The sequence below is a fragment of the Ruditapes philippinarum genome, unplaced genomic scaffold, assembly GCF_026571515.1.
Source record: "Ruditapes philippinarum isolate M1 unplaced genomic scaffold, ASM2657151v2 ctg7582_1_1_1_1, whole genome shotgun sequence".
NCBI classification, from domain to species: Eukaryota; Metazoa; Mollusca; class Bivalvia; order Venerida; family Veneridae; genus Ruditapes; species Ruditapes philippinarum.
Genome location: NW_026855976.1, coordinates 1,256 through 13,640, shown reverse-complemented (window position 1 = coordinate 13,640; position 12,385 = coordinate 1,256). Strand labels below are relative to the sequence as shown.

At 32.4% G+C, this 12,385-nt stretch overlaps 2 non-coding genes across 2 annotated transcripts; both read right to left on the bottom strand.

Moving 5' to 3' along the window:
- Window positions 1–5,679: 5,679 nt before the first annotated feature.
- Window positions 5,680–5,762, bottom strand: Trnal-uaa (transfer RNA leucine (anticodon UAA)). The gene has a single exon. It is a non-coding gene; the product is annotated as a tRNA-Leu (tRNA).
- Window positions 5,763–6,468: 706 nt separating this feature from the next.
- Window positions 6,469–6,551, bottom strand: Trnal-uaa (transfer RNA leucine (anticodon UAA)). Its single transcript has one exon. It is a non-coding gene; the product is annotated as a tRNA-Leu (tRNA).
- Between the last annotated feature and the right edge of the window lie 5,834 nt (window positions 6,552–12,385).

Below are 12,385 nucleotides of genomic sequence, written 5' to 3'. Positions count from 1 at the left end.
CACAGTTTACTTATATAGTGATTGCTATTTGTTTCCACTTTGCTCATTTCAACCTCTTACTTATAATTTTAATGGAACACTATCTCTACATAGATAAATCAATTCTCTGTAACATTTAAATACTGTTTATTCCGGTGGTAAATTGCAAGTTTATTTTGGTTATAACAAAGTTACAATAATAAATTGTCAACAAATGAGGATTCTACTAGTGGATAAATGTACTTGTAAATATTATATGATTTTAACACCTCTCTCGGCTGATGTGCTCCTTACGTTTGGTGATTGTATCACAAATTTGCTTATTTTGCATTAATCTAAAATCAAGTAAAACTAATGTTTATACCAGGGCAAAGAGTAACATCAAATGGTATAAGTCAAAAGTCAAAAGATAAAAGTCATAAGTAAAAAGTGATAAATTTTAAGTGAAAAGTCGCAAGGCAAATCCTAAAAAAAACGAGAAAATAAGTTAGCATTTATTACAAAGATCAATTATTATTTTTGAAATAAAAATCATATATATTTCTTTTAAATACTATAATACATCCTATAAAGTATGGTTGCTATTTGTTGTGAATGAATAAGACGTTTGAATCTAATTACACATACTTGAAATTTCACTTATAACTTATATGTCACGGTACGAATCTATTCAGTAATTTTAGTAGATTTAGATGATGTGCAATCTCGGTCGGGACAGAACTAGCCATGTAAGGGGTTCCGGGTTAGAATCCCGGTATGGCTGCATATCTTTCTCCCCCTGTGACATTTGACATAGTGGAAAGTGCCCTGCCAGTCACGCGGGAGATCGAGGTTCTATTCCTAGTCGGGCAGCCTTTTTGTAACCAGGGCTTGAAGAAAAGATATAACCAGAAGTCGATTCATATAGTGCAGTTATTTTCGTAATACGTATGCCAAAAACAAAAAGAAATACTGCATGTATTTTACGTAAAAAGTCACAAAATTGCACATACATATATTGTGATGTAAAAACGTTACAAATTAATATTTACAGGCTGCTGAGTTGGAAATCTTTAAAAGGACCATTAACTTGTACAATAAATGTGTTTAAATTTGACTTTTTAAATAACTTTAGGAAGATTCCCACTACACGTATGCTTTTCTTGAAAAATTACATGCAAAGACTGTTTAAGAAATGACCCGTTAAGGTATGACCATCCTAATGCACTTCCTCAATTTCAAGAGTATTTACATTAGTTGCATGAAATCAGATGGTTGTGGGTTCGAATCGCAAAGGAGCCAACTTTTTTTTCTTCATTTTTTCTTCTTCAGTATTTTTGTATTTTTCTAGCTATATTTAGATGGAAAAATATGCTCGTTTTCTATTATTATCATTTTTTTTACAGATATTCATTGCCTAATTAATGCTAAATCTAAGAGCTAATACGACATATAACATTTTCAATGCTTTATATATTACAAACTAGCCGGTAAAAGCCCTCCATATTTCACAGAATGAATCAATTTACTTCTAGAAAGGTTATTTACAAGCCCTTTGACTAAATGTAATTTTAGTGATTTTTTAAATTTAGAATGAAATGATAGAAAATGTTCAAATAGGTGGGGTAGAAAAACATTTCCATGCATATTTCTATCGTGTCGAGAATAGTCATGCATTTAACATGCATAGTTCATTACTAGAATGATATTATTTGCATCTAAACAAACAACACTTGCAAAACATGTTTAAATGAGATGACACGGATATTTTTTTCAGACTTTCAATACATGTATTTCTTTTAAAAAGCCTTTTTAATGTATATGTTCTGACTCATAATGATGCCTACAACTCCAAATCCGTACGGTAAATTTTTGCTTAAATTTGCATACAGTGTCCTTTTAGGTATACCACTCAACAATGTTGTCAATTTTACAATGCCTTATAGTGCAAATTAGAGTGGTTATAACTTAAATGATAATTTACAAATATAATGTAATTTGCTCAATATTTACAAACCAATATCTTAAAACAATCATATAATAAAGTGAAATCGTAGACTATCGTCTTTACGATTTTAAAACATCATTTTTTGAAAAATAACCTATAGTAACCTAGTATATATCAATAACACGAAAAAAAATTCAGTATTAGTTGTTTCAAAGCGTATTAATAATAAATCTATTCTCAAAATTAAATCGTTCAACTCGGTACACAGTTGTAGTGCTTAATCAGGGCCCAATGCCATCAATAGATCTGGCTTCAGAAGAAGTGCTAATTCTACGAATTCCCCACATTGTCTTTCTGGGCGTGAATACATGTTCTTTGCAAATATATACGTCTCTCAAGTTTACTGCATTGCCGAAGTCGTGAGTTTCATATAGACCTGGTACAAAAATCAGTGTGTCAGGTTTACCACAAATAACAGAAAAACTGGTTTGTTGCCTTATTTCATGTGCAATCCGATCTAACTCGGTTTGTATGAGGTCCATGAAGCAAAATTTTTAGTTTTCATATTGTATCGGGTCCAGATCATTAAATACACATGTATCGCGTAAGTCTTTAAAATAAATTAATCCACCAATGGATTCCATTTTGTCGTAATGTACACCACCACTTCTCAATGCGATGGTTAGATGTACTTTTTCCAGCTACAATGCTTCGAGTACCAGCAATCGGATCTGTAGAATCGTGTCTGAAGTATTGCTGCAATAGTAAAGCAACGCAGTTTTCCGTACCAACGTCACAACATAGTATTGGCTAGGGGGACTTGATAATGTTCATTTAAGGTGTCTAAAAAGCATCTTGCAATAAGGTGTGGGTCGTTATTTGAGTCCGAAACCTCTAACTATATTATTTTTCTACTATACCCATTCACAGCACCATGGATACAAAATCCTTATGGTTTAAGTTTAACCATCCATATGTCATATAAAACTGGTCCTTTGGCGTAGTATACGCGTCGGCATAAGCGATGAGCTTTCCGCATCTCAATACCATCTGGATCAAGCGGTCGCATTATTTCCATGACGTCGTCCCCCTTGACCTACATGTGGTAATCCAGCATTAACCTACGCCATATTTTACGGTATCCTATGCATTGCCCACTTGTTTGTATTCCTCTGTTTATAACATCAGACACAGTCTCAAAAGGAGTATATATTCCATTACGCCGTTTTAAATTTAAGCGTTTAAAAAGTATATTCACTGTACTAAATGACGTCGTAATGCGATGCCGTAGCAGAAAGTACTCTATTATCAGCAGAGTTTTGTTTGTTATAGATGTTGAGGGTAGGTATCTTTGCACGGTAGCTTTGGTAATGCCGAACAGTATAATGATGAAGACACAGATCAACATCAAGGTTTTCATCCTCGTTACCTTTTGTCCAGTAGTTGTGTCTGAAATAAGAGTTTATCTTTTATCTAAATCTTTATACATTCATAGTATATAAAATGGGTAAATCTCTTAGCTCCGTCTTTTAAAGATTGATAGGTGCGAAAAAATATAACATTTAAAATGCTAGTAGGATATTTTGTTCTAACTGGTCCTATATCTATGTTTGTTCTTAAGTGTTCTTTTCTCAATTGTTAAAATATACAACAAAATTAGACATTGATGCTAAATGCAAATGGTGCTCGATCACAATTATAAGTTAACTTTGTACTTGTGTGTATGAACATAGCACTTGCCGTTCTTTATGAAATTGGTCAACACTATCTAAGTACTTTAGAGAAATACTGATTCTGTGTTAGCTCAATAAAATGCTGAATTGCGATACATGTTTAATACTGTGCACCATGCCATTTTAAGACGTAAAACTTATATCCCCTGTCTACTTGTAAAACAGTTATTTGTTTTTCCCCTGTCTACTTGTAAAACAGTTATTTGTTTGTTACTCATGGACAGATTTTGTGATGAGGACAAAAATGTATAAGCACTAATATAATGAACATATTTAAAAATAGCAGATTGCACAAAACACACAGTCACATTAAATTACATTAAAATTAAATTCCCTCCTTAACACATCCTCTCCTCCATGACAAATCTCAATGAAATTATTTATAACGTTTAAAAAACATACCTGAAACCAAAGTTGCTGCTTTTAGCTTCTAAAGCACGTGTAAAACGGGTTAGCCAAAAGTCATAAGACGAAAGTCACAAATCAAAAGTCAAAAGTCGAAAGTCAAAAGTAAAACATCCGTAAGTCCAAACTCAAAAGTGACCCTCCAAGGCTTCCATAATAACATGAACAATGTGTTGGTCCTTTCGTTTGTTTATTTTGTTTTTTACTTTTTATCCGCTGTTCAACAATATATAATTATATATATAATTTCATTAGAAAGAAATTATTTTATACGCTTAATGGAATTGTCATTCAAAAGGAACAAATAAAAACCCTCGAACTATTATCTTTGTGATATTTAGTAGAAGACACTGTATAGTAAAAACAAATGATTTTATTCATAAGTATATTCAGGACTATATATTCAATTTTAAAACGAAATAATGGAAATAATAAGCAGCTTTATCACATAAACTATGGCGCAGAAGTATTAAAGCCATTTATTAAAAGCAATATTTGGCGTCCATGTCGAAGCGCGACGCCCTTATGGAATGAAATCAGATTTTGTGAAAGGGCAATTGCAACTTTTCGAGCCTTTTCGTCGGCCATAATAGCCGAACATTCCGATTGGTATGAGTGTTTGATTATCAAAAATGAAATGTTGCGATAGGTAAAATGAATAGCGAACTGGTACACTAGTGTAATCAATTGCGTTATATACAAACATGGTTATTATATACGAGGGTTGTTCAAATAGTATTAGGACTAAGAGTCTAAATATTCCATTAAATTCAGAATATTATTTCTTTACATATGTACGGCGATCGTAAAATATTTTCTTCAATTTGAGCATACGTTTATTAAATTAATTATAATGCTAAACGAAGGTACCCTGTCATATTGAATAAATATGGTAACACGCATCTGGCGCAGCGCATCAAATCAGTTTTTGAGCAAAGTTTTTAGAGCTACTCGTGTTATCAATAAATTAATGTAATAATGATACAAGGTAATTATTAGTGTTCTTTCCCCCGATTTTATTCAATAAAAGAAATGCAGTGCTTAGTAGAAGAGAATATTTTATAAGTCCATGTCGTTGAGTTCCCAGATAGCTCAAAAATCAATGTTTTTGAAGAGTGGATCGAGTTCTTTCTCGTTTTGTCTCCAAAAATAGGACCTGGTTATAATTTCACCCAAAACACATGGGTGATTACTTTCTGAAAGAATGTCACTTTTTATATTTTGTATTTATTTTTCATAATGATACTTATTATTTTTGTTAAGATGCGCACCTTGTTATTTAAAATTTCACAGAATTGATATGTGTTACCATATTGTACGGATTTTTTCACTAAATATATATGACATAACTGTAAACTGCACTTTAATTGAATAATATTAAATTGAAAATGTTGAATAAAACAATATTATGCTCGCTAGAGACAAGCATTTGATTTTATTTCATTCAACTTGTTAAAAGTATTGAACCTACACTTATTCAGTATTAACAACATAAACCAAACTTTATTTGTCACAATTGATAGTGTTAAATATCAAAGTGTAGAGTTCCAATTTTACAGTTAAAATAAATTGTTGGTGTAATCAGTTTAAGATGACAATTCATGATTGAATAATAATAATAATAAAAAAAATGTATAGTACGGGTGGGGTTCGAACCCACGCGGACATTCGTCCATTGGAACTTAAGTCCAACGCCTTAACCACTCGGCCACCGTACTCTATACAAACACAAAGACAGAAATACATCTTTATTTTTGAGTATATAAGAAAACCTCAATATCTGTATGTATATATTCGGGCAGCTGCCCTTTCATGTACTTAAAAGTGTTGCCATCCCCCAAAAATGTCCCTTATTTGAGGGCCTAAATGTCCAAGTAAATTTGTATTACATAAAACGTATAATTTGAATTGGAGGCGCCTCATGGTACCATTATATTTTATACGTATTGTGTTTTATTGCCCAATCAAAATAAATGTGCAAAACGTGTGATTTCATGACAGTCCTTCGCTCTTCCCCTTTGCTGCGTGCACGTTGCATGGAATGCACAGGGCGTAGGTAGATTAGCGACATGGCGGATAGAAAACTTTAAATTACTCTGCCCGTTCTCGGGACTTCTACTTCGTCTACGACTGGGGACCATCTGCCGATGTCCTGACTTAATCCCGTAGTCCTATTACTTTTTAAACAACACTCGTAGGCGTGTCTATGAAAAAATCAACTGTAAACCATTCTTAATTTGATTAATATTTTGCGATTAATAAAATAATTTATTCGTGTAGATTCAATACTAAATTTATTGAAAATGTTGAATAAAACAGTATATATGATAGTGTTAGATAGCATAGTGTAAATTTCCACTTTTATACTTTTGATAAATTGTTCATCAGGTTTAGATGACATTCCATAATAAATAAAAATGTATATAGTACGGGTGGGGTTCGAACCCACGCGGACATTCGTCCATTGGAACTTAAGTCCAACGCCTTAACCACTCGGCCACCGTACTCTATACAAACAAAACTCTAAAAACGATTGAAAAGAAAGACTCTATATTAGTGTGTCTATATTCGGGCAGCTGCTCTTCAATGTACTTAAAAGTGTTGTCGCCAAAATAAAGGTCCCTTAATTTTGGACGGGCAATGTGACCTTAATCCAACTGGTACCTGACAGATGTGCCCGTTAGCTTAACGAACATGTTCTCTTCTAAATCAATCTTCGGAGACAACTTGAGGTAAGCTCAAATGACAATACATGTTTTTGTGTTATTTTTGCGGTCGAAGTATCGTTCATAATTTGACGAATATGTGGTTGTGAAGAAAAATTAGGTCTTTTTTCTTTAAATGATTTTTGTCTGTCCAACAATTGTAAAATTGGCTAAAATTGGCCCTAAGACATATGTGAAGGCCTTAGTGTCCAACTTTATGTCATCTGCTGGCTTCCTGTTATAAAATTAAGAGGAAAAGAGGACCAGCTGTCGATGTCCTGACTAAATTGGAGGTGATTGGACCTACCATGTAGGCAGAAACGGCAAGGATTGTGTGCTAGTGTACGTGAGTCCCGTGCACAGACAGACAGTTTGTAATGCAGGCCCTTTGCTTTGCACCAACAGACCTTTTAAGGGCTATCTCCTTTCATTATTGTCTCAGGTTACTGTACATTTAGGTTCTCATTGACGCCGAACAGTGACCTACTCTTGAATCAAAATTCATATGGTTTGCTAATACTACGTGGAAAGTGCATGGAGGTACAGGATCCATGTTGTTCGCTTACCAACTCTATTACAAGCGGAGAAACTGACAGCGAACAGCATGGATCCTGATCAGACTGCGCGGATGTGCAGGCTGGTCTGGATCCATGCTGGTCTCAAACGCACTATGTTGGTTTTGTCGTGACGCAGCTCATTTTAATTTGCGAAACTTACAAGTATAATATCTGGTTATAAAGACAAAAACATGTCGTAGTATTGAGCATTTCACAAGATTGTCTTTTGGCCTTTAGGAGTGGTACTAGATTGCAATGAATTAAATAAAATTGTAAACGTTCTCATACTCGTACATGTATATGTTATCTTGCAAAGATGTTATAATTAAACTTTACTCATTTAACTGTCCTATCCTCCTCTGTATATGCTGCAGAGTTATTCTACATAAATAAATTGTTTAAGTTATTCTCGTCACTAAATGACATTACGTTGTATATTTATCTGTTACCTTGATATAATTATCGCTGTTTTATTCTTGCATATAAAGTCACAAAATCATATGATTATTTTATTACAAACATGAATACATTTTTACATATTGAAAGATCAAACTCATTTGACTGTTGCGCATTTCAGTTGTATCCATTCACTGTTAAAAAAAAAAACTAAAATGCGAATGGGATATACATAAAATTACATACTTTATTATTAGACAAATCTAATTCAACGTACAAAAAAGCAAAGTTAGTATCTATGGTCATTCGTGTAAATCACAAGCCCTCTGCAAAAGACACCATCATTTAAAACATAATTTTACCTTCGGTTATCTGTACAAATTGTCATCTAGTAATTAAATTAACCTCAGGGCACATTCTTCGAGTATTGATCTGCTAGTTTATACAAATTGTTTTTAGACATATACTTTCACTGTATGTTATCTTGCATTTTTTCGGCCGAGGGCAGTCTTAAATCAATTAAATTTCCTTTAAAATTTTCAAAGAAGAGCTGAATAAGAGTTGCATTTTCACTGGTCAGTATAATATATATATATATTGGCCATTCTTAAATAAGGAAAACAATCAAAAATCTTTCTGAAATGGTTTACGCGTGTAATTTGAGGTATGTGACCAGTTTCGTAGATTTGTAAGTTCTTTTACTTTATAGTTAAGATTTTCAGTTACTTCAGTTCTTTTAAAATGCTGTGATGAAGATAAATGTTTTTATGAAGACCACAAATAACGTTGACAATCTTGAAAATCATACGCGTGCAAATATCGAAAAACACAATAAAAAACGAATGTTTCTGCTACGCTCATTTATGTCAAATAAGTGATTAAAATGATGTGTTCAATTGTTATGAAGTTTAAAAATTTCTTAAATTTATGTTTATTCTTGAAATATGTATATTTATATAACCGACAACGATTTTTGTCGGTGGTGCAAATCCTTGAAGAAGATCTCATTTGATACAAACCTCTTATTTAAATGTCGATTTCATTCAACTTCACTTGCTTAAGTAGTTCTCTAAAAATCTAAAATGACACTCAGAATTATACATATTGCTAAATAAAATCTGTTTTAATCTGAACCGGCATTCACAATCTAAAAACGATATACACGAGTAATTACGTTATTAAAAACATTAGCAAAAACAGGTGACCAATGAGATACATGCAACCCTGAAAAAACTGATTTTACTTATGAAATCTTTGGTCGACAAGTAATTGACACTTGTGCGTCCGAAACTTCTAATAGTCTAATATTTTACCATTCAAAACTAGATCCCGGAGTACTTTTCGTTGTCTTGATATTTATATATATATAATATATATAGGGATGCTATTCTTTAAAAACACTTACTACTTAGAAATGTTTTTTTTAATTGGAAAGATATATGAGCCACGTCACCACAAAACCAACATAATGGGTTTGCGACCAGCATGGATCCAGACCAGCCTGCGCATCCGCGCAGTCTGATCAGGATCCATGCTGTTCGCTATCAGTTTCTCTACTTGTAATAGGGTTTGTAAGCGAACAGCATGGATCCTGACTGCGCGGATGCGCAGGCTGGTCTGGATCCATGCTGGTCGCAAAACCATTATGTTGGTTTTGTCGTGACACGGCTCATATATATAAGTCATTTTTTTATGACTGTATCAAACACTGTATTGAATGGTGTACTTTTGCACCAGTGACATTAAAAGTATTTAATATCGTCATATGCACCTTACTGTCTGCTTATACTTCAATAACACAATACTTTTTCATCATTATATAACATAAAGGTGTCTGTATGTATGTATATTTGATAAAAGTCCTTGCTTTATGAAGACCTGTCTCTGCATATCAAATTACGTCAATGTTTTATTATACTTCTTGGGGCATTTTATATTGCTAGGATTGCATATGAATGAAATGTTCTGTTGTACAGTTTTCTACAAATTATCTTGAGCCAAGCTTTATATCTTGCACGAAATTACGTTGATTTACTCTTTTTCACATAAGTTAACTGAACTGTTCTTTTGCAGGTTTGAGTTTCAAGCTATTGACCCAAATTTTAGAAATGCATAGTAGCAACTTTGTTTTCCTTGATGCTCTCTCAACATACAAATCAACAAAACATATTTTCGTTATGCATATAATTTCCATGTAAAGTATCTTGTTATAACGATATCATTATATAAACTTTTTTAAGTTACATAGAGACCTTTTAAAAAGTGATAAATGGGTTCAATGATATGACAATTCTTTTTCGATACTGAACATTAAAGACACACACGACAGAGTTAAAAAAATATGGTTGTATGAGGTAATTGGTTATTCTAAATATAGTATTACTTTTCTTCTTATGTTTTACTAGATTTCCTAAATTTCCGGCCGACTCGGGAATCCCTGATAAGTAAATCTACTTTTCCTGCCACATATATATCAGTGCAGAGATAGAAAATCTATCTTCTTAACAAAACGGAAAATCTCTGTTGAAGTGACTTTATCTTTAAGGTAAACTACGTTTATCCTTGAGTAAAATATTTTTGTCATAGAAATTTATTATGAAATCTATGAAATTCTTACTGAATATGTCTAATTTGAATAAAAGAATGAAACAACTATGTAAAATATGGGAAGCTGCCGTCCAAATTACAAGTAAAATAAAGGTGTTCATTTCTTAAAAAAAAACCTGCTAGGTTTTTTTTTAATACACTATAATTATATTCATATTGCGACCAATAATAGTGCTTACAATGTTAACTTGATATAAAACAGAGGTGATTGTCTTTGTGATGTTGAACATCTTATTTTAAGAGTCAGTGATTCTGTTATAAAACCATCAACAACAGTTAGAACCTTGGCGCCATACTGGACTCACATTTAGACATGGAACAACATGTGAACTCAGTTTCTCGTTCATGCTTCACGAAAATTCGACAAATACTCGTAGGTCAAATTCGGAAATACTTGACTGTTGAGTCAACCAGAACCTTGATAAACTCGCTAGTGACATCGAAAATAAATTAATGTAATTCGTTGCTATATCGATCTCCAAAGTACGTTCTCAACAAGCTCCAAAATTTTCAAAATACGGCTGCTCGTGTAATTACCAGGACACCGCAAAACTGCCACATAACCCCAGTTTTAAAGGAACTACATAAGGTTCCTGTGTACATCAGAGTTGAGTACAAACTCCTTACATATGTATAAAAGGGGCTTCAAGGACAGGTACCTACGTACATACGAAACATGCTAGACATTTATATCCCATCCAGACAACTTAGGTCCCTGAATTATTGCTTAGCACTTGTAGTACCGCGTAGTAGGACTGTGACTGTGATCGTGCTTTTATGACGGCAGCCCCTAAACACTGTCATGCCTTACCTAAAACACTTAAAAGCTATGCTGGACAGTGTCTAAGTATGTGGGACCTCATTCTCAAACCTGAATGTTTATGTTTTCATCGAATCTAATTTAAGCCGGAAAAACGGAAACGTATACAGGTATGTACAAGCAAAACATAAGAAAAGAAATTACTTTACAATATTTAATGAAAAATATGACCAAATAAATTCATATATATACACAGTTTTGTAATGTTTGTTTATACGTTCATAACATAGTTTGTAAGACTTCGAACCTAGAAAATCAGTACAGAGGATATCTTTCAGCTTTAAGATCAAAATAAATGACAAAAGTACATAAATATTACAGACCCGATATAGTTCAAGTTCAGTCAACAAAACAGTTTAAAAACATTCAACTCTAAGAATATTTGACTTAATATGAAATAACAAATGAGCTAGTTATAAATTTAGAATTGTCTAACTTGTTGAATCGAATCAATTATTATCAAAAACCATACACAAATGTGATTTATCAACTATAAAGAATAACCGATACAGTAAAACAAAACAATAAAAAAATAATAAAAACTTAAAATATATAAAAAAATTAAAAATTGGATTGCAAAGTCTGGTAATTTAAACCAACAGCACTAGTATTAATTAAGTGTCTACACTTTTATCTCTTCAATATTTATTTTTATATTTGAAATGATGGAAAACAGGAAGATCGATCCTTCGGGAAACAGCTTTTCACTTCATTAACGACCAAGCTTCCAGTGCATTAAATTTCCATCGTATAAAGTCTCGATATCATTAATAACAACGTACCAAACACATAGACGAAGACGACAGCCTTCTAACATACTTTTGATAGAGCCGTCATGATTGAAAAGTGGTCTGATCCAGGACAATATTACATATAGATGAATAAAAGATGAATACGTACACTTAACAAAATACAATATTCTATTATAGATAAGTAAATTCTAACCATAAATGTGAGTACATTTCTTTACTTAATAAAACTTTAATACAAATGACTATAATTTAATTTCATTCAAAATTAAGTTAGACATTAACTATAGAAAAAACAACAATTACACAAAATATATATTTAAAAAAACAAATGTCAAATCTCTTACTACAAATTCAAACGTTTTGATAATCAAATCAACAACAATTATGTATATATATATTTAGTTTAAGCGTATTGTTACAATGAGTTAAACTCACACTATCTGTAACCAAAAGTTCTCACAACATGGGACTTAAAATATTTATGGTCAGTTTGATGATAAAAAA